The following is a 25,609-nucleotide window of genomic DNA, read 5'->3' on the forward strand; positions in this document are numbered from 1 at the left end:
AAAGGTCTAAGGGTCTTTGATGGAGAGTTGTTTTCAGAACAGTCGCCATGTTTTCGTAACTGAGGTCCGAGAGCATATTAAATACAATACGAAATGCCCAATGACCACTGGAGGAACAAATACGTAGCAATGTTTCCAGACTATAAATCTGACACTACTAGTCTCTGCTAGCTCTTAGTGACACCATCAAAGTCACGGAAATGAAAAGAGAAACGTGAGCAAGGAGGGCAGCTTGCCAATGTACAACTTATTTATCATTTAAGGAAGAACAGGCAAGGCTTTAAAGAGAGTATTACTAGTACAATGAATATTTCTATCGCAAATAAATATCAAGAAGAATTGCAGCCTTGCCTCGAAATCTAATTGATATCAACTACAGATTTGACAACCTTTATAATATAGAAAACCCGACGCCACTACCAGCAACCGTGCCCTTAGATTGCCAGTTTCAACCTTGGGCTGACGAGATATTTACCATAAAATATGTTACTTTTGCGCTACCGTCCGCGACACTTGACAGTCAGACGGAAAGCTGTCTGAAGAAAAAGGTATTACTTTATTATTTTACAGGGAAACCCTAGTCAATTCATACGGGATCTGTGATTTATATGGTTTTACAAGAGCATCTCCAATCTTGTCTTTAAACTGTTCCAAGATAGTTCGTACCTATTTGAAAACTGTTTATTTTCAACGGTTCTCTAATTTTGTCTCTAAAACTCTCCAAATCAGGTTATTATTAAGGGAGTTTTTCCAATATAGCTTCTACTTTTACCCCGTCAATTCATTGTACTGATAAGAGATCTGTTTAATTTTTATGGACCTCAAATGTTGCCTCAAGGCAATTCAAAGCACATCTATACTACCTATATTATAAGGTAACAACAACCTTGCCTTTAATAAGCTCCAAGATAGCAAAACGTACAGCCACCTATTTAATATTAATACCAGGATTTCTTTTTTGCCAGCACAATGTACTCGTACAGGAACTAACATCTGTACATTTAGGGGTACTACAATACAAGAAACATGGATAGAAAATAACTGGGTGCGCTATCTGCTTCAAGCAGTGGCAGTTTTGCGCGTGCGTGCCTGTAGCGGATTCTGAGTCGCCAGTACGGTGTGTTAGTTTGGTTTTTTTACATAGGCCCAGTACACCTCGGAAGTCTTTAAGAGTAAAATGAAATTCGCTAGAGTTTAACACAATTCAGAGGGTGTTTACTTTTTGGGGCTTAGAGGTTTTAGTTTTCATTTCTTTTATTTTAATTATTCTGAAAATAAATAAATAGAATAATAAAAAATTTAACCCCTAAAAATATAATTATTTTTTTTGATTTTTTAATTATATTTTATTTTTTTATTATTTAATTTTTTTTAGAGAGAAACCATTTATTTTTTTGCAATTTGACTGAGTACTACCTTTGATACCCTTTTCTTTGGGAGAATTATTGGAGGCGAATTTTTGTGGGGTATACCTAAGTGCTCCCATAATTTTTCTCTAAAAATTTTGATTATAGTGCAAAATTATTTCTTAAATTTATTTGGGAAAATTGTAAACATCATGGAATTGATGAGTAAAAAAAGTTAAAAATCGAGTATTAAAAATTAAAAATAAAAATAAATAAAGGTAAGACATCTACTTTTTAATTTATTTTTTTTCAAAATTTAAAGCATGCTGAATTTTAAATATTTCAAGATTAAAGAATTGTTTATTTATTTATTTTGGTTAAATGAACCAAAAATAACAGTTTTAAAAAAAATTTCTCTTTTTTTTTCAACTTGTTGAATATAGAATGTGAAGCGAACATTGTTGCTTGCAGCTCGCAACCTGTTGTCTGCAACAAGCTAGTGTATTCAATAATCACTCTAGGCTACATTACATTTTTACTTACTATAGTTTTGTTACTGTGTGCATGATTTTAAATCCTGCTCAATCAACTTTGTCCAGATTGTGACTTTTTTTTTTTTTTACTAAACCACTTTTTTATTCTTACTGTTCTTTTTTTTTTTTTAATTTGATGTGTTTTTGTAGAAAAAAATTAATTTCGTTTAATGGAAGTAAAAAGATGTGTCAATTTTTATAAAAGAGTCTTCCCTCGAATTACACATTTAAGGTCTTCTGATTCCAAGATTTTTTTTTTTTTAATTCAGCAGCGTGAAAAAATGGTTTGAAAATCAAAAATCTGTGAATGCTAAAACTTTTCCGTTACAATTGAGTACCCCTATTGTAACTTAGTGATCAGAATCTCTTATACTAAGTAGCTTAATAGCTTAACTAAGTAAAAAAGCTTAAAATCTTAATTAAGTAGCTTAAACTTAACTAATTTATAGAACTTTTTCTTTTTTTAAAAAATATATCGGAAAAGTCTACAAAGATATTTATTAACCTTCTTGTGTTAAATGGCACACATTTAGTTGTTGAACTATTATTTGAAACACTTAATCAGGGAGATTTCATTAAGCGAACTTTGTGGCAGGGAAGTGGCCTCTAATGTAAAGCATAATTTTATCACTCTTATAGTATTAGAAGAGGATTCAATTAGTGTAGTATTAGTATACTATTACAATAGGATTAATTTAATTAGTAATTAAAATTTATTGTTTAAAGGAATCAATCAGCATGATTAATTCTTTCATTTCTCTAAATAAAGTCAAACTTCTAATTAGATATTCTGTTATGGGAATTTTTTGTCGTTTCGATTCTGTAGTTCCGGCCCGAATCCGCTCTACAGGAAGAATGACTTTACTAAAACAAATTTTTCAGTTTAACAAAATTTTTCTTGCAAACAGCTTTAATGATTTACTTCAATTTTTTTTTACTATTCAGCGACTTCCAGTGACTATCATTTTTATTTAGAGCATTTTACAAGGAAAATAGGGATTGTGGGAGCAGGTGCTCTGCAGGAACTGCAATTTAGCTACCCTCTACAAAATTGACATTTCAGTACAATGTACATATTGTATAACATCGCTAGTATTTGCAAATTTGTAGAAAAATATTTCAATCCAGTAATGCGACTTTTATAGATAACGTTTCGTGAATGTTGTAAATTTTGGATTTTTGACTTTATGACCTGAAAATAAATGTTTTACATTCTGCTTAACCCGACAAAAGTTGCTTTTATAAATTGCTGTGAGTGTTTAACGTGTTCTGAGAAATTGTAGACTATAGCCAGTCAGATTTGCGGTAGAAAAACACTATTATAGAATATGTGGAAGATTACAAATAATTACTTAGATAAAAATACTGTCAAAAATCGCTGTGAAATACTGGATAAATTTAGCCTGGAAGAAATTTTGGTTTTGGGGAAAGTACATTATTTAAAAAGAAATTATTCGTACGATTTAAAAGCAAAAGATGTTTCTTTTTGAATCACATTGTTGCTCACAAACAGAGGTTCTTCTACAATTTTTTGTTGATTCTCTCTTGACCAGCTGATACAATCCACGCATATCAAAATGTTAAGAAGCATTCTGGAGCTTAAGATAACCAAAATTCCAAAAAAAAACACCGTAGCCTTGGAAAAAAAATCAGGACTAATGCATCCAAAAAGGAGTGCACATTATGGCAACAACAAGCGAAGATCCGTTAGGCTGTAATTCCCACCACAAGACAGAAAAGAAATAGAACTAGACCACCTTTCAGATGAAGGGACGAACTAACAGCATGAGTAGGTGATGCTTGCGGGCCAATATGTATATCGTCGTAAATAAGTTAAGAATTTGTAAATAAGCTGTAAAGAAAGCAGTTATAATTTTTCAGTGACTAAAAAAATAGTAAATAACAATAGGATGAAAAATTAATGCCAGTTTCAGTCATTATAAACTTTATTATGCCGAGCTTTCGACCTAGGGACTTGACCAAACACAATCATACACAGATCTATCACATTCAGTCCATGAACAGACAAGACAGAAGACACACCAAACCCTCTAATGATGTAAAACCGTATATTGTAAATTAGCCCTGAAGATGACCTAGTCCCTAGGTCGAAAGCTCGGCATAATAAAGTTTATAATGACTGAAACTGGCATTAATTTTTCATGCTATTGAAACTATGTTATTATTCAGTCACCAAAAATAATGAACAGTAAGTAAATTACAAGAAGGTTAAATGTAGGTAGACAAACTTGTACTTAAAGTTTTTGTTTTGTGCAATCACTGAGGCCATTCATTATTGTTCTAAATTTAGTAAAGGAAATTCAAAATTTCAATAGCTAGTGACTAACAATAGTGATTGAAAATGTTCACTATTGTGTGCTTAATTAATAAGTTCTCATTTTTTACTTCAGTCTTAAAAAAAAAATTATTAGAAATTTAACAGATTCTCAAATTTAGTTTAATATGGTTGAAGCAGTTTCAAAGAAATATTTATTCTGTATAGTGGTTTATACTGTTAGGAAATTGCGTATTATCGCTAAATTCGGTATCAAGTCCCAAGGAGGGTACGCAAACGTATAAAAGTTTGATTTGTTTTCTTTCTGGTGGGCTAAGGGAACCTGAAAATCCTTGGTACCCCGCCTAAACCGTTCAACACTATAAATGTTTTATAAAAACAAGTATAGTTCCATCGATATTGAGATTAATTTGTAATAAATAATTTTCTTAATGTTACTAGAACTTAGTTAGGACACTAAATCAATGATTTGCCCCGGGCGCCAATTTTAATTGACATGGTTGTGACGCTACCAATCAACAGTATAATTTTATTATAAGGATGTGTTATATTGAAAAAGTTCAATTACTTAAACTTCTGTAAGAGATTAAACCAGATTTGTTTTACCCTGATTAGGGGTAAATAATAATGAAGTGAATAGTTGGTTACAAAAACAAAAAGTAAAGAAATCTATGTTTGAGGAAACATTTTTTAGTTTAGAAGTTGAGAAATAGCAGGCAAAAAAAGGAAGTGGTATGAGTAAAGCTGGAGGCGAAAATTCGAGTCACAAGGCCGAGTTGTACAATTTTAAGCAACGACGATTTTTCAGTCGGCCGCACATTAAGAATGGATTATGGTGTCGCCCGCTATGTTCCATTGATCCAACCGACAGTTCTCCGGCGTATTACATCATTTAATACTCGCTAACTGTATTCAATCGTATACCATTCCTTCCTTCTGCTGCTGCTTTTATTATATAAGTTGGCCATAATAAAACTCCGCGCGGGGGGAAGAAGGCCTGCGTCATGTTTAAACAACCCTTCTCAGTAATTATGTGACCAACTCTAAATCTCTGTGGCCAAAGAAAGTATCAAATAAAAGTTATTAGTTCTATTTAAGTATTATTAGAGCACTAAAATTAATTTTTATTGCTTTCTATAAAGATTAGTAAAAAGTTGGTTCTCAATCTTATTAAACTTACTAAAAACACATTTTACTTGATATTCTGCTTGTAAAAGACTAGCATACCAAAATTTGAAGTACAAAGTAAGAGTAAGAAGGTAAATGTCATGTCGTAAAACTACTTGAACTTAATTATATTTAAAGATTCATTTAAAACAAATTTTCGGTTGAACGAAAATTTATGCCACTTTTATTTCCTATTCTATTTTCGAAATTTTCGCGTTTCATTATTTTAGATTGACTTATCTCGCTATAACATTTTCGAAACACATTTTCAATTAAAGTAATCATACATTTTTTTTCTTTAATTGCAGAATATATCTTTTTGACAGATGTTTTGCCAAATGTTTAATTTGTAGTCCGCGATGCGAGAAATATAGTATCAATTTTTTTTTTTGTTTAAACTATCTATTTTTTTTATTTATTATTTACTTTTCTTTTATCAATTAAATGAGTAATAAAATATACGAGGGTCATTCAATAAGTAACGAGACAAATTAATACTGCTCAAAAACAGCTAAATTGATCCGTACGAAACTTTCAGGACATAAAGTTGGCAACCTTGCGATGACATCTGATCAGCTGTTCAATTATATTTTGTAAACATAACTTCAAATTTACTCAGTTAACGATGGCGAGTCCGCTCGAGAATTGCACCGTGGAAGAACAACGTGCCGTGATCAGATTTTTAGTCGCGGATGGTGAGAAAGGTAGTAAAATCCACAAAAGAATGTTAAAAGTGTACGGAGACAATTGTTTGAATCGTTCGAACGTTACAAATGGGTAGAACAGTTTCAAAGTGGCCGTACAAAAGTTTCTGACGAGCAACGCAGTGGACGACCGATCGAAGTTGGGACTTCCTCTCTCGAATCTCGGATTGACGCGTTAATTCGGGACAATAGGCGTATCACCGTTGAACTGATAAGTGAAAAAGTAAACGCGAGTGTAGGAACTGTCCATAACATTATTCACAACAAGCTGCAGTACAAGAAAACCTGTGCGAGATGGGTGCACAGACAACTCACGGACGCTCACAAAGAAACCCGGCTTCAAATCAGTCAACAGTTGAAAAATCGATATTCGACTGAAGGAGAAGGTTTTTTCAAAAGAATTGTAACGTGTGATGAAACATGGATCCACCACTATGAGCCAGAGTCAAAATGACAGAGCCTTGAGTGGAAGCATACGACTTCTCCCATTCGGAAAAAATTCAGGACCCAGCCATCTGCCGGTAAAGTCATGCTTACAGTATTCTGGGATTTTCAGGGGCCAATTTATTGTGATTTTCTTGAAGGCCAAAGAACAATCAACAGCCAGTACTACAGTGACATGCTGGAAAACAAGATAAGACCTGCAATTCGAACGAAACGCCGTGGGCTCTTGACTGAAGGCGTGATTTTGCTTCATGACAACGCCCGTCCACATACAGCACAGCTGACGAAAGAAAAACTTCAGAAACTGGGATGGGAGATCCTTCCACATCCCCCCTACAGCCCCGACCCCGCTCCATCAGACTTCCATCTGTTTGGACCCCTTAAAGATGGTCTACGAGGGATACATTTTCGATCCAATGAAGAGGTAAAAAATCAGGTGCAAAAGTGGCTTCGAGATCAACCCAAAGAATTTTATGCCAAGGGCATTTACAAATTAGCAGAAAGATGGGACAAGTGTATAAGTGTTGCTGGGGACTATGTTGAAAAGTAACCAAAGTTTTGTATTGATTCAATAAACCGTTTTTGAGCAATAATAATTTGTCTCGTTACTTATTGAATGACCCTCGTACATATAGGAGACTATAATTGTTTTTTGTTTTTTTCACTTGTTAGAATTAGAGTTTTATTTCAAACATTGTTCCAGAAATATTAATTTAATATTTTATAATATCAAAAAAAATCAACAAATAATAATAATAGTGGGTGCTAATAGCCATGTTTGTCAAAGCGCTAAAAAAGAAAAAAAAAGAAGTTCTTCAGGGAAAATGGCCCAGTCTAGTATATTAATGTTTTCTTGATTGTGACATAGTACTTAACGCTTTTTTGCCGATGACTCAACTAACTTTTATTATTGTTTTATTTATTGATATCAATAATAAATTACCAATGTTGAAAAAGTACTCAGACAATTGATACATTAAATGTAAATTTAGATAAAACTAAAATTTCATTAAGTAAGACCCAAATAATTATAAAATCAATAATAAGAATAAATCAATAGATAAAAGAAGATCTAAATAATTCATAAGACTATAACAGTAACTGAATTATATTTTTAAAAAATGCCCAATAATTTTTCTGTTATCATACTATCAAAAATTACGTATTTTTTTTTAACAGAGTTGAATATATTGCTGATTTTATTTTCTCTTGGTTTAAATTAACCCTTTGGGTGCATATTTATTTGAAAATTGTTTTGCACATGGAACAAATTTAATTTTTTGGGCATGTAAAAAGCAGTAGATTTTATGCTAGAATTAATTTATGCAGCGATACTTTTTGCATTTTTTGCACTACCAGGTAATGTGTCCTTCCTTTGATTTAGATTAATTTGATTAAATATTGTCTCCGTTTCAACGGTGTATTAGAATATTAGACGTATTAGTATATTAGTATTAGAATATTAGACGTATTAGTATATTAGTATTAGAATATTAGACGTATTAGTATATTAGTATTAGAATATTAGACGTATTAGTATATTAGTATTAGAATATTAGACGTATTAGTATATTAGTATTAGAATATTAGACGTATTAGTATATTATTAGAATATTAGACGTATTAGTATATTAGTATTAGAATATTAGACGTATTAGTATATTAGTATTAGAATATTAGACCTATTAGTATATTAGTATTAGAATATTAGACGTATTAGTATATTAGTATTAGAATATTAGACGTATTAGTATATTAGTATTAGAATATTAGACGTATTAGTATATTAGTATTAGAATATTAGACGTATTAGTATATTAGTATTAGAATATTAGACGTATTAGTCATGTGGCCAAACAAATGCATTATTATCTTGGCCACAGTTTGTACTACCTCTCATTTGTACTTAATTATTACGGTTCTTTTTTTGTTTCATAATACGATTATGCTTTATGATATAAGCACAGATAAAACACAGATATTAATCCTAAAACAACTAGGTAAAATCTTTACTTCACAAACCACAAGCTAGGGTCTATCTAACCCTACGCTGTTTATTTTGTTTAACAACAATAAACATATTATTTTAGAGCTACTTAAAGGTTTGCTAAAGTCAATAAAATACTAAGTAAAGTAAGTGACCGAAGTAATGCCTATATTTTTCAGGAAGGTTTTTATGTCCGTAAATTAGGTGTCATGAACGTAGGTGACTAACAAACGTGCTTGACTATGAATTCTTTTATTACCCATTAAATAAACTCTTAACGCCTAGACAGAGAATCCAACCTAGTACCGCAATACATATTAGCTTTGTGGGCCTAGTCTCTAACCTCTCGACCAGGGCGTCCAATGATTATAAAAAATATTTAAGACCCTTTCATACAATCGAACACAGTACCACGATATTAGTATTAGTATTATATTAGTATTAGCTTTGCGGGCCTTGCCTCTAACCGTGATGCCTTATAAAATACTAATAGATAAAAAACATAAATATAATTTGGGCGGACATTTTTCAGAATAATGATTCTTCTTCTAAAAACCAAAATGGTGTATACAATGTTTTTACGGCGAATCTTAATTGTATCATAACTCAGAAGAAGAAATTAACTAAATACAACCGAAGTACAAATACAGAAAACAGAAATACAAAGGGAAAATAAACACAAAGCGTGGAACTATTATTCCAAAATATTTCATATACACGTACCTACATAATTAAAAAGTAACTATACACTTCTAATATATTTTTAATATATGATTTAAGGCGCGTCAACATCTAAGGTTATTGGCGCCCGGAGCTTTTTTCAGTGCACTGCCGGCCTCCGGACAGTGTTCTCTCGTTACAGACAACACTGTCCATCACCGGACAGTGAGCTGTATGAAGCTCCTAGGAAGAGAAAATCTAAGGGTCAGCTGCTGGATTCGAACCCGGGACCTCCGCGTGGGAGTCCAGTATGCTAACCACATAGCTAATCCCTTCCCTCACTTCTAATATATAAAGTCGAACCTCTCAATAACGGACACTGGCGGGGGAAAGCAAAGTGGCCGCTGTTTGGAGGTGGTCGTTAGAAGGGGTGTAGGCAAGTTTCATAATGAAAAAATATGGTATTTTTCCCCAAACATCTATTTAAAAATTGTTTATTATTAATAGATTTAAAAACGTACATAATTGCATAATTATTTAGCTATAAGATATGCATCAATTTTTCTTAATTATCCAAAAAATTTATCAAAAAACTACATATTATTGACTTATTTAATAATTTTTATAACAATTTTTATAATAATCATCACATTTATTTATAACAATAATAATTTATGGTAAAATTATCATCATACTAAAAAATAATATTTTATTTAAAACATTTCTCTGATAATTATCATCAAAAAAATCATAAATACAAATAGCAATATAAATTTACATTGCATTTTTTATCCACATTTAACTGTTTTTATTACTTTATGAATGTTAAATTTTTGCTAAACTTAATGGACAGACGCACTTTTACTATATCACTCCTCAACATCGTAAAAATAATCACTAATTTTGTTTTGCAAGCCGTTTTGTTTTTTCAACGCGTAGATTCCATCTTGGTCCTTCAAAATATTGGTAATATGCGTTTTTCCAACTCCAAACCTAATTGTACATAATTAACTTTTTGTTAGAAATTATGCAAACTCACAGAATAATTGAATTTCTTAGAAAAATAGAACAAACCTTTCGGCAAGTTGACGATGGCTCGATTTGGTTTTTGCAAAATCTTCCAACACATTTATTTTCTCTTCTAGAGTTAACCATTTTCGTTTGGGAGACATCGGAAAAAATAATATTGTTCGTCCAAAGTTATATTGAAAAATGATTAAAATGGTTCAAGATATATGGAGCTTATATAGGAAACTTTAGGAAAAAACAGAAAAAAACAAAAACTTGAGAGGGGATAATTATTTTGATCACCGCGTCAAACGAACTTTTAATAATAAGGTGGTCGTTGGTGGGAGGTGAAACATTTAATCCGTTCCCCAAAATCAATGTCCGCGGTCGCTATGTAGAGTGTAGACGAAGGTTCTTTTATATAGAAAGTGTATAGGGGGTAAAAACGGGGAAATCCAAAAACTGTCCGTAAATGGAGGTGGTCGCTAGTGAGAGTGTCCTTTATGGGAGGCTCGACTGTATATAAATGAACTACTACTCTATGTTGATAATACGATATATAGACATATATTTTACAAAGAACTTTCTTTGTTAGGATCACATATAATGCTGACTGATTTAAGGATCATAATTGGATTGTCCAATAAGAAAAGCGCCAATCCTTTACATCATATTTATAAACCTATTCAGCTGGTTAATATCCTCGTCCCGACTGGTACAGTCTTTCCCTTGCTACCTGAAACAGAATTCTCTCTCAAGACAGGACAAATTCCCACAAAGTGGACCACATCTTCAATGTCCCCACCCCCCCATGTTGCAGGGCGCACAAACTTAAGTACCTTCTCTTAGATCTGCTTATGTTATTGTTTAGAGATAACATTTTTTACCATCTTAGTTACAGAATACTACGTATTACTTTTATCGAATTACTATTACTTACATAATGACTTGGCCCAAAATCAACTTTTTTGTTCTTTACACAACTTATGTTTAATCTGAGAAATTTACAGTAAAGTATGTTTGCTAGTCGCCTCCGTCCACGACACCTAATTGGTAGTTGGATGTAAAGCCTGCCTGAAAAAAAATAGGCGATCACTTTACTTTTTTTTTTTTTTACTTTAATGGTTTAGATGTAGTCTAATGTAAAGAAATGTATTTTGAATCCAGTCTCATTAGCTGATGCATCTAGTTATAAATTCTTTTTAATTTTTAATAACGAACATAAATAATTCATATAAAGAAGAAAGTCAGTGTACAGGTAGATATTTTTAAATATTTAACCTGTCCCTTTTATTAAATAACAATATCAACATTGATTTTAGTCACTACAGAAATCCTTTTGCACATCTATTACTCATTAAATATGTTAAAATAATATTTTTATCATTATTCGTCCTCCAGCTTTGAACTCCTCATTTTGTATTCTGTCTAGACCTGGGGTTTTCCTATCCTTCTTTGAACTTCTTATACGTTCTATTTCATTCTCCACAATGTAACTTATATTTTAACCTTCCTCACCTGTTTTGACTTTATCTTTTTCTATTTTTCTAAAGCATCTTTCATTTTTATAATTTTCTGAACCATACAGCTTGGAGTCAGAATCACTAATTACCTTCAATCAACACAAAAAGAACCGCACCAAGTATGGTTTAGAGCTGGTATAAATTAAGGCATTTAGTTGTGTTGGAGTTACATTCTCTAATTTGGGTCTGTTCACAAAAGCAAGCTCTTTACTACAGTTGGCGGTTGAAAGAATATGAATTCTTTGTGCTAGATATTAAACTAGCATCATGGGATTCTAAAGTGAATCAGTGGTTTGTTTTAAAAGTGATCTTTTAGACTATAATGTGCATGTTTGGTAAGGGGCTCAGATACGCCAATGATCTCGTAAAGGCAACCAGACTTATATAAAAGACATTTTCATCTTGCTAAAAGTAACCCCCATTAAAAATTAAATTAATCTTTACTTAGTTTTTATTCTAAAATTCTAGAATGAACTTTATTTGCGACATCCAGAAGAAAGATTGCTTTGTGACTCCTAGCTTTTAGAATCTTGTCCAGTATCTTTAATTTCAGAGTCTCTTTGCCGACCAGTATGTCTCATTTAATATTACAGTGCCACCCGCCTACATTTAGTTCAAGCTGGCACCCTGCTGGCGAGAACTCCTGACTTTAAAATGTTTATTATTATTAATAAAAGTTCCATGATTTACGAGTAAATTACATATGCCTCAAAAACTATTACAACTTAGGAAATAATTAAAACTAATTTCTGTAACTATACGATGCCAAGTGCAATACTACACAACAAAATAACATTACTAAAACTAATCAAAACTATAATCGATAACCAATAATGAAAACTTTAATTATTCATAGTTAGGGAAAATCAATATTGTATATATATATTGCAATTTTAATTGCAATAAAACATTTTGAACACAAATGTTGTTGCACCAATCAAATAAAAACTTTTACTTGTGACGAATACTCCACGCAACACCAAATAGCGGACTATACAGGATGATATCATGCCAAATTTTTAGGCGACCGATCATCGCAATCGACATGAAAAGTCTTATGTTGATTTTTTTGTAGGTAAACGAAGAGCCTCGGTTATGTAGAAGTTCATTCTAAGAAGTGGGCTTGTTCGCTAACTAATTTCACATTTCGTTCAATTAGGAGTGAAAGTTACATGCAGTTTCTGATGTTGTTTAGTTTAATTTTAATCTCTGCGTCGCTATTTTTGCTGTGTCTTGGCTGGTTCTCCTAATTGCAACGCTATGACCATTGCCGGTTGTTCTGCTTTATTGTTTGCAACAACGTACACGGAAGCTTAAGCTATTATCACGGTTTTCTCCTTGTAAACAAAAGGTTTTGGATTTCCTTGTAAAGCAGATCGATTTTATCATAACATTTGCTTCCATCAATGTAAAAGTATAGACCGAAAATAACTATCTGTGATGGATAAATACAAACCAAGAGTCCCCCATATTGAACAGGACAACGTCAATAAAACCGACATCGTGTATCAGATCACTGTCTTACGAGTTAACAGAATAAACTTAACATTCGCCATTGCTTTTGTGATTATATTTACATAGTGAACGCTTAGTGGCACAATAAGCTAACGTCATATGTGCAAGACTACCTTACTACTAAAAACAAACACTTTCGGCTTGCTAAGATTAACATTGAGTTTCCTCAGAACTCAGCACGATTCCAGCAAGTTAATTTTTTTCTGTAGCTTGGATTGACTGTTATCAAAAAGCACTACATAATCCCATCCAAGAGTGTTTAAAAAACAGTTCTTCTGTACAGCTGTAGCAAAAAAAAAGTGAACACTTAATATAAACCTTTTAAATTTCACCCAAACCCCATTTGAACCATTATTATTAAATTCGAGAAAATACTTTTTAAAATGTCCATAAATTTAGTCACATAGATCTACCATTTATGATGAAAATCAGAAGTTTATGGAATTAATACTATTGTAGATAACTTAATAAACATTTAAGCTAGGCATACGAAGTCTGTAAATTAAGTAGAGACTGATTTTTTTAAAAATTTTTATTCAAAAAGAATTACAATTCTATATTGTCACCTTCAAAATAACTTCCTTCAGAAGCCACACAGCGCTGGAGACGTTTCTTCCACACCTCATAGCGGTGCTCGAACTCCGATTCTGGAATAGCCTTCAGCTGGTCGGTTACAGCCGTTTGAATGTTTTCTACACGTCCCTTGAGGTGATTTTTCAACTTCGGGAAGAGAAAAAAGTCACAAGGACTCAAGTCAGGCGAATAAGGAGGCTGAGGAGCCACAGGAATGTTTTTACTGGTCAAAAACTTGTTTATTGAAATTACTGTGTGACAAGGAGCATTATCGTGTTGCAACACCCATTTATTCTTGATGTTTGGTCTCACACGAATGACCCTTTTTCGAAGTTTTTCAAGAACCTCTCGGTAAAAGTGTTGATTGGCCGTTTGAAAAACTACCACCATCCACTATAATTTTTTTTTTTTTGTAGAAAAATCAAGAGAATCAGAAATAAATCGTTGCAAATCGTTAGTTTTGTTTGTAGAAATGCTAGGAATTTGTCAAAAGTCGTTATAATGTTACATGCGCAAAAACTCACGTATTACCCTATCTTTGAATATAGTTTAATAATTTGAAGTTCATCTTGCAAATTACATAAAAATAAAAATTAAAAAAAAACTTCTATTGAGGTTGTACAGGACAAGTTCCTTCTGTGGCTGACTTGTCGTTTTCAGATTGCTGTTGTAAACAACTATTCAAATCTGTAGTTATCTCACAATATTCTTGCTCTGTCTGCTACGAGAGTTTATCATCTCTATATTCTGACTGCAAACTTCTCCATTATCAAGAAGACAGTACCCACTTTCTCTAATTATTTTATATCCCTTCTCATTCATCTACAATATTTTTTTTATTTTTTCAATGTACCGTTCTCCAAAGTATAATATGTTTTTTATTTCCTATTTTTCGGCTGATGCGAGAAAATTAACCAAATTTACTGGACATTGTTTAATGCAGAAAGTTCAAAATTTGTGAATTGACAAGTAAATTATGCTCTAGAATTAATTATTTTAGATTATAACCATATTATAATTAGATATAATCTATATTCTTATTTGTCTTATATTTTTTAGAAAAAATTATATATAGTATAATTTATGTGGTTAAAGTATTTGTTAATAAAGCTAACATACCGCATTGTTTAAAAATTGATAGATTGTATCAATGATACATTCTATGTTTAAAATAAAATAAATAACACGTTCAGTTCGTTAACAGTATTGTTAGTTTCATTTTATATTCAAAACAAATCGATTGGATAATAATGGCAAGAGGTGTACTATTGTCCTTTAAATAAGGACAGCTTTAATAAAAATGTCAAATTGAGCTCAATGTATAACCCGCTTGTAGAGAAGAATATTTACCACTTTATTTGTCACATGCCTGAAAAATTATTTTTATTACAAACTAATTAAATTAGTTTTTGATGAATGCCTGTAGCTATTAAATGATAAAAATTGGACAAACTTGTTAATATATTTTAATCAAGTCTAAAGTTATAGAATTTTGATTGATGCAAGCATTTAATTGCTAGTAAATAATGCACTTCTCCACCCAATATTTAGTACCTTTGCCATTGTTCAAACCCATTTTTTTCAATTTTAAAATGATTTCTTTGTTCATTGTTGAATTTTGGGCCATGTAAATCTTTTCAACTTTTCTATTTTTATTTCATATTACTTTCATCTTTTCTAGTATTAAGGAATATGTGTAATCCCTCTGACGGTCTTCAGCACCCCTGTTTCAGGGGCGTTTCCTGAATTTAGATCCAAGGCATGCGATCATATATACTTCTAAAGCTTTTTATTAAATTAGTATAACTCTTTTAACCATTTTTTTTCTCTTTATATTTAAACGCTCTTCTTAGAGGGGATCCCTTTTTTTATAATTATTTCGAACTCTCCCTATCCTAGGGACGGTTTCCTTCCTTATTTCTTATTATACGATATTATAATCTAACATACGAGTATGCATCTAATATAATTTTTCCTGAAATAAACAATTTTTACAAGATTGCTCCAACTCATTCCAGAAATTAAAAATAACGAATTGTTAGCTCTGCCACGAGATTTCTCTTTAATCTTTGCCATTTCTTGACCTTCAATTAGTAAGACTTAATGTTTTTATTAAACTCTTTTACCTGTCTTTGTTGATATTTTTGTAATCAGAAATATTTGTTAAGTTGTACAAATAGTGATTGCTGTTATCCTCAAATCCTTTTTTTGCCTCTTCTATAGTTGTTTAAATACAAATAATTCCTTCGATTCAATCATCAATCGTAGTACGCATGTTTATTTTATCTCTGACCAGTTTTGGACTCTCAACTATGAGCAGAAGTAGATTAATGAGTTTGATGAAGAGAATTGCTGTCTCCTATAACAAGAATGTTCCGAGATTGTAACGTAAATTAAATCAAATTCTTTTCAAATTTATGAATCTATCTCTGATGATAAAGAAGAAGTCCGAAACCGGTCAGGGATACAAAAAAAAAACAAAAAAAAACGTGAATATGATGTTAGATAAAATCAAAGGAATTATCCAGCGACCAGACCATATTTTCAGCAAATAATAATTACATTTAATTCAGCATGAAAATGTAATGCCCCGGCTCTCTTTGTTTTCATGTAAATACAACCATGCCGCCGTGTGAGAATGAACAGTGTTCACCTCCCAGGGGGAGGTCTTGTTTAAAGGACACCACTTAATAAAATATATAAAAAAATAAATATAAAATAAATAAAAAATATATAATATTTGTTAATTTTTTTTATGGAAATTGAACCAGTCGCTATGCCAACATGGGTTTTTACACCTTATCTACGTGTACAACTTAGCTACCAAGAGCGCTGGCAATGAATATGATGTAAATATCTTCTAACCGAGGGGGGGTGCAAAATCTTTTAAAGGCCAGAGGTTGTTAACAAATGTTAATGAAAGGCCGCACTACCCACTTCTCCCAGTGTACTATTTAACCCTATCTCTCTTTAGAACATTTATTATTTGCTTATAATAAAAATTATTGACAAAAAGAATAATTTATATAATACCTTACCAATTAATGGTTATGTCGGTTTTTTTTTTTTTAAATAATAATATTAAAAATAGTTTACTTTCTCTTACAGTAAATTCTAATTTACAAGTCAGTACTGAAAAACACAAAAAAACTTGCATATGACTTTCTATACTTCATTGATAAATAGTTCATAGATATTTTATAAATTTAGAACAGAAAATTGTTCAGAAGGGAGAAGCTTAAGATTGCAGTTCACATCTACGATCAAGAATTCCATTCAAAACAAGGCAAATGAATTACAAAGTTTGAAAAGGAGTGTAATAGGGGGGGGGCAATTAATATAAAATTAAGTGTTCGACCACTCCAATTTTAAATTTAGTCAAAGAAGGATCAGGGGAGGGGGACACCACCAACACTTGAAACACCCTTAGTAAAAAATATAATTAATGTTTATTCAACAATTAAGGAATAAATGACAACGTTTACAATGCACATAACAAAAGGAATAAAGTCTATATTACAATTAAAGAATAAATGACAACTTACAATGCACTTAACAAAGTGAATAAATTCTATATTTAATTCTTTCTTAATTACTAGACACGGTATTGGGGATAATTATTCAAGGAACAATTAATATAACGACAGAGTTCTGACTCTCTTTTAGCGCTAATACCAGGCACGGTATTGGAAAGGATACAGTTTTGACAATGCATTAAATGTACAGGGCTGTGCACAGGGAATTCTCTATAAGCTAGTTACAAATACCATACAGGTATCCTGGCATAAATTATTATTGGAATCATCAAAACCCCAGACGGGGGTGGCAAGTAATTTTCTCTTAATAAAGAAAGTACAAGACTTACATACATGACAGATACAGAAGGTACAATAAATAATAACAATATGGCCATTAAAGTCCAATTCTTAACAGACAATCTCTCCTCATTAGCACTGGCACATGTTCCTCCGGCGGAAGGACGCCATCAATTTGGCGGACCGACGCACAGCACACAAGGTCAGTCAGCAGTTTCATCTTTGTTGAGGTGCCCAAGGGCAACTGAACTTCTGCCTTGCACTGGCCACCATCCCCACCACGTCCAAACAACCAATGCTGCCAACGGACAATTGTCGCTCAAAGAAAATTCTGGTCAAGGGGGGCCGCAACTCCTTGCGAGGATCCAACAAAGTTTGAGCTTCTTTTGACTTTCAACTGTTTTAAAAAAAAAAATCATCTGACCCAAAAACTCTCACGGATCTGGCTAAAAACATTGGTGCTATTAATTTGCTTTACAGCTGTACAAATTGCACATTTATACTAGCAGCCATTGCAAACCAGTGTGGAAGAGCGTGAGTAGTAATGGGCTCGGTCGCCATGGAAGTTCTTAGCTTCTGATTGGCCAATCCAACCGTCCATATTTTACACCTCTACCACTCATTCTGATTGGTTAATTATTTGACATTAATTATTTCTTTGAAAAATACCGTTTAGATTTTTTTTACTAATTCTTCTCTCGTAGGTATTTGATAATTTATCAGATTATGCAATAAAAATTCTACAGGAAAATATCTATTTAAATGTGATAATATTTGTTGGTTTAACTTATTATATGGTTAAAGGTAAAAGAAAATTAGGTTAGTTTGGAAGTTTTTGTAGAAAAAGTAGAAAAAAACAAAATCTGCTTAGATGTGGATTAGGAAAAGGAAGTCCGCCATGTTGTTATGTTAATATGGTAGATTGCGAATTATTGAAAACTGATTTCCCAAACATCATTGAATAGACTTGTGGTAAGTGCTAATTGGTAGTTCAATGCTGGATCAAATCCAATTCTAGCAATAATGAGCGATTCAAAAATTAACTTATGGGCCAACCACCTCAATTTTTTAAGGCGCGTCAACATCTAAGGTTATTGGCGCCCGGAGCTTTTTTCAGTGTACTGCCGGCCTCTGGACAGTGTTCTCTCGTTAAAGACAACACTGTTCATCCCAGGACAGTGAGCTGTAAGAAGCTCCTAGGAAGAGAAAATCTAAGGGTCAGCAACTGGATTCGAACCCGGGACCTCCGCGTGGGAGTCCAGTATGCTAACCGCATAGTTAATCCCTTCCCTAACACAGCTATTGTAACCAGACATCTTGTATCTGATCTCAGTTACTAAGCAGTCAGAGAACAATGGAGGTAGCCTCTTCCTCGATACTGACTAAAAGAAAAAGAACTTGTTACTCCTTATTTCGAGCATTATACGGGTCCTAAGTCATGTATTCAAATTATGAGTATGAACATATCAAACTAAAATGATGAGTTGAAATCAGTCAACCAATCAGAAGTACGGGAATATGTATATTACTAAAACCAACTAAATATTTTTTTAATACAAATGCTAAGTTTCAAGAATGTTAATTACATATTCAGCTTTAAGAGAGAAGTCATTCGTAGATTTTTGTTTTTGCTTTTCTCTTGTACTAGCAAAGTTTTTTGCAAACTTTTTGCAGAAATTGAACTGGTCATATGTCACTCGCATCATATTTTGCATAAATAAACGTTTAGGACAAACAGGAAATGTAACGGGTAGCCATGGGTCTTCCGTTGCTATGGATACAGAAGTTCGTGTTACACGTGTACACACACACGCACGCACACACACACACACACCGATGGCACGCAATAAGTTACCGTTGTGTTTACATTGGCAGAGTTTTGATGATAGTACACGAAGGGGACAGTTCACCCAGAATTAAATATTTATCTAAACCTAATACCAGCCATCGATTTGTCTTCTAGGAACTTTGGACATATTGAGTTATGAAGCTTTGTAATTTAGTTGTTCTTCTTACAGTTGTAAACTCCTTAATAATAATAATAATAAAAATTTGAACTGGGCTGTCTTTGTCTCAGTTCTACCGGTTAATTATACGAGAAGAAGAAATAATAAGGGAAATGATTAGCTGAGTGCTTAGCGTATTCCGGATTTCAACGCGGAGATCCCGGGTTCAAATTCAGCTGCTGCCCTTTAGATGCTAGAAAGGCAGGTTGTAGAAAGGAAAACTGATAATCTGGATAACATAAGTAATTCAGACAGCTTCTGTTTTTCTACAAATGTTATGACTAAAATTAAACAAAATGAGACATCTTGGGCAATTGTGGACTGGTTTTAGAAAGGTAAATGACCGGTTATCTTTGCTTGAGAATTCAAAATAGTGATTTTTGGGAGGGGGTTGGCAGAAAGAAAATCTGTACTGTTAGATTGTGGTTAACTGTTGCATATTGTAACTGCAGTACTGAGATACACCCAATAATTTTCTTCATAGTAGGGTATAGTTTAAAATAGGGTATTTAGTTTAAAAATTCCATTACTTTTTCAGTTTAAAAACCATTGTTTCAATCAGATTATAATAAAGTCACTTTCTTTATGAAATTTGTTGTAAATAATTTAGGCTTTTTGATCACTTTATGTTATAAAATGAACTTACATTAATAATTGAGTATTTCCTGTCATTGTGAAGAAGTTTGTATGGCTAAGAAGTTAGACTCTTTGAAGAAGTACCTTTACCTAGGAGTGCCTCTGCAGACTCTTAAGTCTAATCAAACACAATGAATGGAAAGATGCACCATCTTAAGGGAGTCACAAAGAAAAAAAGGTAATTCACAAAAGGTAAATTCATATTTCTATAATATAGAACTATATTATAGTTGTAGCAGTGTTGAGGCATTAAATCTTGTCCAACTTCTGGCATTTTTGAATAATGTATACAGTGTACGTAACATTTACATTTTTGTAGCCCATTATTGGAAAAGATTGATTCTTGCATATACTTGGATATAAGGAAGGGGAAAAAGACTCAGTAAGCCCCACTGGGTGCGCTTATGCCGTGGTATAATCTAGAGAATTATATTCATTTAAATTAATTTTATCATTCACATTATCTCATTTAGGGTCAACAGGGACCAATTTAAGCACGTGACAATATATAAATAATGTATGCATTGATTACAAAAAAAAGTCCCTTATACACTTTTGCGCAGTATATTTGAAACATTCAATGTGGGAAAAAACAACTGAAATCTGAGTAGGCATTGAACTGCAGTCACGCTAACTGAGAGGGTCGAGTGTCTTCAAGTGTTGCATGGTGACACCCGGCGGTTGTGTCTAACTGGCGTCCATCATGGCCACGCTAACTTGTTGCGCCTAGCTCACTGCAGTTGGTGTCCACTAGTTGCTGCGCTATGGAACGTTCCTCTACTAAGTGTAATTAGGCTCTCTCACCAGACCGCAACCAACAATGTATTTTCTCTTGAATGCCTTTATATTCTATTTCAAATCGGGTCATTGCAAAAATTCTGATAAAAGATGACATTAGCTGTAGTAAACTCTATTGTAAAATAACAATTAATTCAATTTATGATATAATATTCTTCTCTTTCAAAAACTACATTTAATCATTACCAATGATCACGCAAGGCATAAATTGGTCCATTTATCATAAACAATCAGGTATGAACAATAACATTACCTTCTCTTACATTTCTAATCAACAAATTTTTAATGTTTACAACAGAGATTCCAAAAGAGGAACTAAATAAAATATCTTATTTTTGGGTTTTAGAAGTTACAATGATAAAAAATCTAAGAACAGGCAGTTGGATTTGGACCCGGCATCACCACATGAGAATACAGTGCTCTATCATGTAGATATTATTATTTAAAGGGGGGCGCCACGGTAGCCGAGCGGTTAGAAGCGAGACCTGTAAAGCTAATATGTTGGTACTGGGTTCGATTCCCGGTCTTAGGCCTTGGATTTTATTTAATGGTTAATAAAAGAACTTTACAGTAAAGTATGTTTGCTAGTCGCCTCCGTCCACGACACCTAATTGGTAGATGGACGTTATGCCCCACCTGAAAAAATAGGCGATTACTTTTACTTTTTTTATTATTTTAGGGGATGATCGCATCGACCTCTAAGTACATTAGCACCACATATTATATTATCATTTATTGAATTTAAATATTTGCCACATAAATAGTCTTTTGTTTTACACATACGTACTATAAATGTAATACAAAGCCACAAAAACATTAAATATCATGGAAAAATATACAGCAAAATACTCTGGAAGCCAATTCAGTGATTTTTCCCATTTATTTTACCTTCCATTCTCCAGATGAAGGCAACCTTTTATGTTTATTTTGACCCTGGCCTAAAAACAGTTGACAGAAACAGAAAAAGTAGAAATCTAGACGAACTGGAAATCAATTCTGTTTTTTCTCTTATATTTTAACTTTCATTTTCCAAATGAAGGCTACCCTTTATTTCAATTGAAGCCCTGGCCTTAAAAGCGGGTGACAAAGACAGAAAAAGTAGAAATCTTCACTTCCAGGAAGCCAATTTTGGTGCTGTTCTCCTCTATTTTACCTTTCATTTTCCATATGAAGGCAAGCTGTTATGTTTATTTTAGTATTGGCCATAATGCAATTAACTGAATTAGAAAAAATTAGAAATCTATACGAATTGGAAGCCAATTCGGTGTTCTTCCTTTCTATTTTAACTTTCATTTTCCAAACAAAGGCTACCCTTTATGTTTGATTTAGCCCTGGCCATAAAATTAGGTGACAAAGATAGAAATTGTAGAAACCTAGACGAACTAGATGCCAATTCGACTATTTTCCCTTGTATTTTAATTTTAATTTTCCACATAAAGGCTACCCTTTATGTTAGTTTTAGCCCTGGCCATAAAATTAGGTGACAAAGATAGAAATTGTAGAAACCTAGACGAACTAGATGCCAATTCGACTATTTTCCCTTGTATTTTAATTTTAATTTTCCACATAAAGGCTACCCTTTATGTTAGTTTTAGCCCTGGCCATAAAATTAGGTGACAAAGATAGAAATTGTAGAAACCTAGACGAACTAGATGCCAATTCGACTATTTTCCCTTGTATTTTAATTTTAATTTTCCACATAAAGGCTACCCTTAATGTTAGTTTTAGCCCTGGCCATAAAATTAGGTGACAAAGATAGAAATTGTAGAAACCTAGACGAACTAGATGCCAATTCGACTATTTTCCCTTGTATTTTAATTTTAATTTTCCACATAAAGGCTACCCTTTATGTTAGTTTTAGCCCTGGCCATAAAATTAGGTGACAAAGATAGAAATTGTAGAAACCTAGACGAACTGGATGCCAATTCGGCTATTTTCCCTTGTATTTTAATTTTAATTTTCCAAATAAAGGCTACCCTTTATGTTAGTTTTAGCCCTGGCCATAAAATTAGGTGACAAAGATAGAAATTGTAGAAACCTAGACGAACTAGATGCCAATTCGACTATTTTCCCTTGTATTTTAATTTTAATTTTCCACATGAAGGCTACCCTTTATGTTAGTTTTAGCCCTGGCCATAAAATTAGGTGACAAAGATAGAAATTGTAGAAACCTAGACGAACTAGATGCCAATTCGGCTATTTTCCCTTGTATTTTAATTTTAATTTTCCAAATAAAGGTTACCCTTTATGTTTGTTTTAGCCCTGGCCATAAAATTAGGTGACAAAGATAGAAATTGTAGAAACCTAGACGAACTAGATGCCAATTCGGCTATTTTCCCTTGTATTTTAATTTTAATTTTCCACATAAAGGCTACCCTTTATGTTAGTTTCAGCCCTGGCCATAAAATTAGGTGACAAAGATAGAAATTGTAGAAACCTAGACGAACTAGATGCCAATTCGACTATTTTCCCTTGTATTTCAATTTTAATTTTCCACATAAAGGCTACCCTTTATGTTAGTTTTAGCCCTGGCCATAAAATTAGGTGACAAAGATAGAAATTGTAGAAACCTAGACGAACTAGATACCAATTCGACTATTTTCCCTTGTATTTTAATTTTAATTTTCCACATAAAGGCTACCCTTTATGTTAGTTTTAGCCCTGGCCATAAAATTAGGTGACAAAGATAGAAATTGTAGAAACCTAGACGAACTGGATGCCAATTCGGCTATTTTCCCTTGTATTTTAATTTTAATTTTCCAAATAAAGGCTACCCTTTATGTTAGTTTTAGCCCTGGCCATAAAATTAGGTGACAAAGATAGAAATTGTAGAAACCTAGACGAAGTAGATGCCAATTCGACTATTTTCCCTTGTATTTTAATTTTAATTTTCCACATGAAGGCTACCCTTTATGTTAGTTTTAGCCCTGGCCATAAAATTAGGTGACAAAGATAGAAATTGTAGAAACCTAGACGAACTAGATGCCAATTCGGCTATTTTCCCTTGTATTTTAATTTTAATTTTCCAAATAAAGGTTACCCTTTATGTTTGTTTTAGCCCTGGCCATAAAATTAGGTGACAAAGATAGAAATTGTAGAAACCTAGACGAACTAGATGCCAATTCGGCTATTTTCCCTTGTATTTTAATTTTAATTTTCCAAATAAAGGTTACCCTTTATGTTTGTTTTAGCCCTGGCCATAAAATTAGGTGACAAAGATAGAAATTGTAGAAACCTAGACGAACTAGATGCCAATTCGGCTATTTTCCCTTGTATTTTAATTTTAATTTTCCACATAAAGGCTACCCTTTATGTTAGTTTTAGCCCTGGCCATAAAATTAGGTGACAAAGATAGAAATTGTAGAAACCTAGACGAACTAGATGCCAATTCGACTATTTTCCCTTGTATTTTAATTTTAATTTTCCACATAAAGGCTACCCTTTATGTTAGTTTTAGCCCTGGCCATAAAATTAGGTGACAAAGATAGAAATTGTAGAAACCTAGACGAACTAGATGCCAATTCGACTATTTTCCCTTGTATTTTAATTTTAATTTTCCACATAAAGGCTACCCTTTATGTTAGTTTTAGCCCTGGCCATAAAATTAGGTGACAAAGATAGAAATTGTAGAAACCTAGACGAACTAGATGCCAATTCGACTATTTTCCCTTGTATTTTAATTTTAATTTTCCACATAAAGGCTACCCTTTATGTTAGTTTTAGCCCTGGCCATAAAATTAGGTGACAAAGATAGAAATTGTAGAAACCTAGACGAACTGGATGCCAATTCGGCTATTTTCCCTTGTATTTTAATTTTAATTTTCCAAATAAAGGCTACCCTTTATGTTAGTTTTAGCCCTGGCCATAAAATTAGGTGACAAAGATAGAAATTGTAGAAACCTAGACGAACTAGATGCCAATTCGACTATTTTCCCTTGTATTTTAATTTTAATTTTCCACATGAAGGCTACCCTTTATGTTAGTTTTAGCCCTGGCCATAAAATTAGGTGACAAAGATAGAAATTGTAGAAACCTAGACGAACTAGATGCCAATTCGGCTATTTTCCCTTGTATTTTAATTTTAATTTTCCAAATAAAGGTTACCCTTTATGTTTGTTTTAGCCCTGGCCATAAAATTAGGTGACAAAGATAGAAATTGTAGAAACCTAGACGAACTAGATGCCAATTCGACTATTTTCCCTTGTATTTTAATTTTAATTTTCCACATAAAGGCTACCCTTTATGTTAGTTTTAGCCCTGGCCATAAAATTAGGTGACAAAGATAGAAATTGTAGAAACCTAGACGAACTAGATGCCAATTCGACTATTTTCCCTTGTATTTTAATTTTAATTTTCCACATAAAGGCTACCCTTTATGTTAGTTTTAGCCCTGGCCATAAAATTAGGTGACAAAGATAGAAATTGTAGAAACCTAGACGAACTGGATGCCAATTCGGCTATTTTCCCTTGTATTTTAATTTTAATTTTCCAAATAAAGGCTACCCTTTATGTTAGTTTTAGCCCTGGCCATAAAATTAGGTGACAAAGATAGAAATTGTAGAAACCTAGACGAAGTAGATGCTAATTCGACTATTTTC

The 25,609-nt window shown here is 32.7% G+C and overlaps 1 protein-coding gene across 2 annotated transcripts in view; it reads left to right on the plus strand.

The window, feature by feature from the left end:
* Positions 1 to 1,112: 1,112 nt before the first annotated feature.
* LOC141461890 (uncharacterized) overlaps positions 1,113 to 25,609 on the plus strand; it is a 102,265-nt gene continuing 77,768 nt past the window's right edge. The window contains exons 1-2 of one of the 2 annotated variants that reach the window (XM_074143326.1): positions 1,125 to 1,235; positions 1,376 to 1,624. The gene's annotated coding sequence lies outside the window, so the exon portion shown is untranslated. Of the gene's footprint in view, positions 1,625 to 25,609 lie in introns of both variants that reach the window. The other variant, XM_074143325.1, reaches the window with a different exon arrangement.

The sequence above is a fragment of the Rhodnius prolixus genome, unplaced genomic scaffold (genome assembly GCF_049639745.1).
Source record: "Rhodnius prolixus isolate KJV_2025 unplaced genomic scaffold, Rpr scaffold_12, whole genome shotgun sequence".
NCBI lineage: Eukaryota > Metazoa > Arthropoda > Insecta > Hemiptera > Reduviidae > Rhodnius > Rhodnius prolixus.